The 7,566-nt window shown below is 33.7% G+C and overlaps 1 pseudogene; it reads left to right on the forward strand.

Annotated features, from left to right (window-relative positions):
* Positions 1-1,038: 1,038 nt before the first annotated feature.
* LOC123198734 lies at positions 1,039-5,408 on the forward strand (annotated as a pseudogene).
* Positions 5,409-7,566: the final 2,158 nt, after the last annotated feature.

The raw sequence follows: 7,566 nt of genomic DNA on the forward strand, positions 1-7,566 counted from the left end.
TCTCAGGACAAGTGGGCAAGGTATAGTGGTATGACAACTTCTATAAAGTTGTAACATTCGGTTCAGCATAGTATAAAGGTAATTTCTGCCTTTTTTTTTTTTCTTATTGGAGAGAGGTTTAGGACTACTTTCTAAATTGTCTAAAGATCAATTGTGTAACTTCTTTCAATGCCATTTTTCGCAAGCCATTGTTATAATTGTGAGTGGGAGATGTGCTTGTGCCCTCCTTCTAGTGTAAAAATGTTGATGTAATTTCTTATCACTAATTGATGTACATAATTCAAACTATTGCACAAGATAGACTAAGATAATAATGATTAAATATGAAAATACTCGAGCAAGTGTACTACGGGTGTATAAGAGGATAAATTGAGATAAGTAAAAGAAAAAATAAGACACATGATTTTTTACATGGTTCGATCCGATGATCAGAATGCCTAAATCTATGGTGTTGTCACTAATTTGAATATAATACAAGAGTAATACGAGATATTTTCTCTCTTATTTCACTTATATACAAGTTTTTTGAAAAGAAAAATATATTTGGAGCTATTTCAATTTAGGACCCAATCAGTGATTTAAATTTAAATGGAAGGGAGTTATGCTAATATCTTATTTATAGAGAAGTTAACATTTTATTGAATGATTGTTATAAAGGTGTTGTGTCACAAAATATAGATAAGCCCCTCTTTTAATAAAATTATCACCATTAAAGAACATTAATCTTTATAAAATATTGAGTTGAATTGAAACTATCTAGCCATTAATTGTTTATTGAATTGTCTAGCTATTAGATTGAATTCTATTATGCTATAGGTTTTGAGTCGGAGAATATCATTTTCTATCACCATCTTTAATATTAACGACGTCCCCTTTTTGACTTTAAGTCATCATTGAGACGTTGATGGGTGCACTTTCTTACCTTAAATTGTCATCCAGACAAACTACGTATACGGAGGGCCCATCGTCGTATTTAAATTTTTATAGTTTGAAAAGATGGAATTTAAATTTATTTTTTAAATTTTCGTCCAGAGAACAAAGCAACGGATTCTCCATCCCTGTTAGGTAAACAGTAAGTAAATTAGACGTGGAGTAGTAGAAAGAAAGTATTGTGTAGAGGAAGCAAAGTATTTTTGTACAAACAAAGCCACTTCGGCGACTCATAGAATAAATGAAAATTGAAAGTGAGCATCCACCATTCATTCTTTTGCTGGACTCTGAAGGATTCAACTCCAACTTTCCTTTTTCTATCTGCCATTCTTTTCCCCCTTCAACTCCCACTTCTTGAAAGGTTCATTCTTTCAATTACTCTTTTTAGGGTTTTTATTTCATTTAAAAATTTATGGAATTTATCGACCTGTTTCTTTGCTTTCTATAAGTTGAAGTTTTCCATCCTAGAATGGCTGCAATGGGCGAGGTTTTCTATCTTTCTCTTGATTTTGTCTGCACATAATTATATTCACCCTGGAGTTGTTTCTATCATGCTTTGTTCAGTAGATTGGATACATAATTTCTGTCTAACTAATTGTTTTTATGTGTTTTTTATCATTCTAAAACAGGAATCTCAAGGTCCCAATTGTTAGTTGTTGTGAATTTGAGGGTTATGGATCAACTAAGGCTTTTTATATAATTGACTTGTTGTGAAACTCAGTCAATTGATTAGATGGGTAAAGAAAACCCGTCACAAACCAACGCTGGTGGAGTTAGCAATGAAGTTTTTTCTCTTCAGTCTCAAGATTCAGAGGGGAACTCGCCATACAGTGCAGACAAGGAGGCAGGCTTGGCAACCTGCCGTGTGTGCCAGTGTGCTGAATCTGACAAAAGAGGAGATGCTGCATTAGGCTTTTTGGGCATCACTACTCCTTTGAAAGAATCGCGTAAAAGCAATGGAGAATTACAACCTGATGACAAACAAATGCAAAAAGATGGTGAAAGTGCCAAGAATGTTGCGAGAAAATCTGATTTTGTTGAGTTCATGAGCCCTGATGGGGAAGTTTTTATTTGTAATGCCGATTTAGAAATGGGTACATGTAACAGCCAAGACGCTCTAATTGATCTTGGTTGTTCTTGCAAAAGTGATCTTTCTTTGGTGCACTATGCGTGTGCCCTTAAATGGTTTGTTAATCATGGATCCACTGTTTGTGAAATCTGTGGGCATGTTGCAAAAAATATCAGGATTTCTGACTTTAAAAAGGTCCTGGTTTCGTTAAAGGATTATGAAGCATTAAGAGAACGAACAGCCAGTGGAGAACCCAATCCTACTCAGGTGCATACAAATCCAGATGTTGATCCTGATGCTGTTGCTGCTATTAGAAGGCAACGGCTTAGTGAGATTTCATTGTGGTTTAGTCCACATAATCATAATATTCATCATAATAGTAACTCTAATGCAGTTCTCAGTCTGTTTCTGAACAACCTTTGAATACTGTTACTGAAGAGGTGTTGACTGCTGAGAATCCTGCAACAAAATGGGCGGTGGAAGGCACTGGGATCTTGCTTGCTACTGGCCTACTTACTGTCACTCTTGCATGGCTCATTGCTCCTCGTGTTGGCAAGGTGTGTTGGGTTATGGATCGCTATATACTTCATTTGGATTATTATAGACAAGGAAGATTACTTTAATTTCATAGTATTGTGATGAAATGCAATGCCGTGGGTTGCTTACTTATCTTATATTCTGAGGTTTTATGCTTGTGTAGTCAGGACTGGAGGGTTTGCATAAATTCTTGCAGCTTGTACCTACTCAGAATCAATAACTACTTGATAGGAAGCCTAGATTAATTGAGTATTTCTGTATTGATATATTAATTGTTATTATGTTGGTCTGAGCTGGCATCTGATAGGCCTTGTGTCAATGTTCTGAATAGTTATTAAGGTTTTCTATAAACTTATATTTGTACTGGAATTATGATTACCAATTAGCATAATTCTAATTACAAAGGATATTGTACTTGGTATGGGTAGTACTCATGATTCAACTAGAATATACGTTTATATAAGTACCAATGAAAAAACATATGTTTATGTAGCCATTCAGGATATAGTGTCAATAACAGCTGTTTTGGTATTGTTTTCTAGATAATCTTATCTAGCGTCAATCTGTCTTCTGATTTTATATTTGTGACTTTTATGCATCAGAGACTTCTTTGTCTTTTGGTATTTTCTATACTTTCCTGATATACTTTTGTAGTTTTAACTGGCATTTGTTTATATCATTCGCAAGCCGAACTGATTCAATCAGTTGGAAGAATTATTGATTATCGGTTAATATATGAACGGGACATAATGTGGTTCTCTTAAATTCTTGAAGTTTGAAGTTCTCAGTCTTGACACTATGTTGCGAAATGAATAATAGTTACTTTACTATTCTAATAGTTTACGGTTCTAGTAACCAATGGTTGTCTATCTCATTTGAGAAGATAAGTATTCCTTGTTGGCTTTGTAACTCTTTGACAATTATCAGAAAGCAAGTTAAAATTCTTTGCCTTTATGCATTAACAAGTCACAGCAAAATCGAAGTAGAATAAAAAAGAAGAAAAAAAAAGAAAACACCCCAAAAGATGAGGATTGTTACTTCTGATGGACACAGAAACTGTAAATTTTAAGTTGTTTTCCGCTGATTATGAAGGTCATTTGATGTCCTAAATTAGGCCATTAATGTTATCATTAATTTCTCCTTTTTCAAGTGTCTTGTGTAATTATTATGCTTTAGGGTCAAATGGTCTTTTTGGAAAATGTATATGGTATATTTATCCAGTCTTTAAGTGGAAAATGTTTCTTTTGGAAACTACCCTGTCTGTATTTGAACTCATGCTTTCATATTTAGTGATTATATGTATTCTATCTCTCACATTCGGTATGCCTTGTTTTTTTTTTTTTTTTGGCTTTATTTGATGGACTCCAATTTGATGTACAGAAAACTGCTAGAAATGGTCTTCATATTCTCCTTGGAGGCATTTGTGCTTTAACCATTGTGGTCTTCTTTCGCTTTGTAAGTAGCTTCGATTCTATTTCATTTGGTTTTGCATCTTTAAAGCATAGTTTAATTTAATTGGACTCTATATGTGTAAACCCATATGATTGGTCACATTTTATTGACTCCTTGGGGTTATTTGGGATATTATATCCCATGAGTTTCCTTTTCACCAATGTTTTAGGGTTGAGAGGTAGCTCCTTGTTTGGCTGCCAACGTTTTCTTGTGTTGACTGCCACCAATGGGACTTCACCTCACTTAATATAGTAATTAAGCTAAATTCTGGTTGAACTGCTGGAGCATGGACTGGTTTTTCTTTGTTGGTGTCCCCTGTCTAGATTGAACAAACCTAACAAAATTCACCCCGGTGTATCATTGACTTATTTTAATAAGAAACCATAAGCTATTTATGGTAAGAATTAAGAGAACACAGTAATGGACCAGATTTCTGTCAAGAAAAAAAGCCTCCTTTTGAAGCGGTATCATATATACAAAAAGAACTAAGAAAACAACCAGAAACCTATGATTTTAGGTGGTGGAGAATGCTCAAAATTTGATGAAATAATTCTTGATGCATGTCTTATTGATTTGGCTTTTAACTGATAGTTGTCTCATCTGGCAATACATTCCACCAAAAATAAAAGGATCAGTTCCCATAGCTGGTTTTACAAGCACTGGCTAATCTTTTCATATCAGATAACTTTTGCCGTCAGGTTCAAGATTTAAGTTCTATTATGGATTTGGTTTTCCCTTTTAGCTCCCCAAAGTTGTTACTACTAGGTTGCTGCCTCATTGGTTTACTTGCTTATATGACCTAGCAAAATTAATTTGGTTGTGATCTTGAATCTTTCAGTCACAAGGATATGTGTGTTCCACTGACATTTGTTTCTTTGATCGTGAAATTTGTTTTTTGATTCACTGCATTGTTCATTTATTTGAATGTATTAGATGGAGACTACTGCTTGATTGCATGTTTATATCTTTATCAAGAGGGGAAAATAGATAGCATCTGTCAACAATAACATTTACACTTCGGAAAATTGCAGATTGTGCTTACTAGAATCAAATATGGACCTGCACGCTACTGGGCTATCTTGTTTGTCTTCTGGTTTCTTGTGTTTGGTATATGGGCATCACGAACACATGGCGTGCATACAACATGATTTCTTATTAAAATATTTATGTATATAAAAAGTCAACGTTTTTTGGTTTTGCTAAATGTTTAAAGATTTATGTTGATGCATGTAGCTGTTTAGATCTTGTCATTAGTAGTGCCTTTAAATGTAACAATGAGCTGTGGATAGCCATCAATGGTGTGCAATGGCACTGGCATAATTACTCATGAAGATCTTGGTACTTTACATTATTTTCTATCTGGCGATATTTTTGTATATTTTTGAAATCCTTATTATCTCATGGGCACGTTTAAAATTCATTTGTTAGTAATTTATGTTGCAGTTGCAGCTTTTAAAGATTACAGTGAAGGCTTATGCATTAAGAGAAAGAAACTAGGCTAAAAAAATGTGAAAATGATACTTCTTACAAGTATCATCCTTACAAAACCAAAGCGCTCCAAATATCTTCAATTTTGAACTATCATGGTCTGGGAAAGCTGCTACACGAAAATAACTTAAATAGTGAAGTACATCACTTAATGAGTATGTTGATCCCTTAGATATAAGATGACAAAGAATTAGAATTTTATCTTGCCATGAAAAGGATCCCAACAAATATATATTCCCTTGCATGTTGCCATTACTGATACAACCTCACATATAATGCTGTAGGGTTGGTGATGGGGAATCCGATGCTACTTAAAGTTAAGACCGGTTAAAGTTAAGACCGGTTCTTGTGAAAACTTAAATGTAAGTAGGGTGGTTAAGGATCTCGTGATGGTATTTGATAGACACAAAATCATGGAAAATTCTGTCACTATTGTCTTCCCAATGCTTCTCATGAAGTTTTTATCTGTCACATTTGCATGAACACAGATGCCAAATGGAAGAATAGTAAGGACGTTGGTAAGTTGTTGTTCAAGGCAGCGAAAAAGTATAGGGTTAATTCATTTATAAGTCTATTCCAAAAAATGTGGTCAATACATCCGCAAAGTGCAATTTGGTTGCAGAATGAAGTTGAAATTTAGAGATGGGCATGACAATAGGTCTAATCATTTAGGCATAAATATAATGTTACTATGAACTTTGTCACAAAGGAAGCATAAAGCCTCTCAATACATATATATTGTTGCTGAAGGACATTATAAAAAGGTGGTTCACATCATTTGACTAAGTAAGCTAATGAGGAGATGTTTAAATCCTCAAGGTGTAGGCCATCAATATGAACATATATGAGGTTTCACATGGGAGTAACTCTTTTGTCGTCAATATGGTAACAAGAACGTGCACGTGCTAGAGATTCTAGTTAAATAGCCTTTCATGTAAACATGCTTTGACTATTTTGAAAATGTTAAGTGTGAATGAGTATTATGGATATTGCTCTCCTAAATATACAAATAATAATAATAATATGTAGAATTTAGTATTCCTAGTGGGAGATTAGTTTAATTAAGTCTTTCCTTCATAAATATAAGATCAGATAGCACCAAAAAACTCCCCTACAATCATTAGCTCTTGTCTTGCTGTAAGACACAATCTTAACAGTTCTTGTTTACCATTTATTTCATAATACCCTATTTTGTTTCAACATGTATGACACAATAACAAACTCTTCATACAGTCTATCAGAAAATCATTTTGATTAGACAATATTATACTTGAAATTGACATGTACAATCACCTAATGACAATTTCCTATGTTAACAAGGAAGCAAACATGCACAATCATAGATCACATGTGAAAAATTACAATCAGTTAATCACTTATTAGCATTAGAAGACAATGAAGTGTATGTTAGCTAAAAAACTTTGAAATAATTATCCATAAATAAGAAGTTTTTTTGGTAATTTAATGAGAGAAAAAATTCGATTGAAGTCATAACCTATCATGAAATAATTATCCAAAGTGATGGTGTTTTAGGGGGTGTCCTTGGGTTTATCTTGTTGATAAATTCTTACCAATTGACTATAGTTGTCAATATGTTGGAATAAATTGATATATGATCAGTGAAATGACATGGACAATGTCGTGCTAAATTGGTAAAATCAAGTAATAATTTACATCTCGTTTTGTAAATAGAGAATTGCTTAGTGGTCTATACATCCAACTTTGATAATAACTAACCATAACAAACCTTTTTTTAATCTCCCAAACATTCTTTCATTTTGTTAGAGCTAATGTTTACGTTATAAAATGAAGAAGAAACAGCAAATGATGGAAATGTTAAGCAGAAGTGGCAAATTAACGAAGATGACAAGTGTCAAACCAATGAAAAAAGAAAAGGATACAAGTAGGTAATGGATTGAAGATATGCAACCAAAAAAAAAAAGGGCTAGTCCATAAGGAGAATTAGAAGTAGACGTGGAAAATTAAGATCGGAGAAAAAGATGTAGAGAAGAGCTTGATATGGCTAGGAGGAATATGCAAAAATTAGTGACTAGAGGAAAAAAAGAGAGAACCAGTCTCTCAAATGCTGG

The sequence above is a fragment of the Mangifera indica genome, chromosome 16 (assembly GCF_011075055.1).
Source record: "Mangifera indica cultivar Alphonso chromosome 16, CATAS_Mindica_2.1, whole genome shotgun sequence".
Taxonomy (NCBI): domain Eukaryota; kingdom Viridiplantae; phylum Streptophyta; class Magnoliopsida; order Sapindales; family Anacardiaceae; genus Mangifera; species Mangifera indica.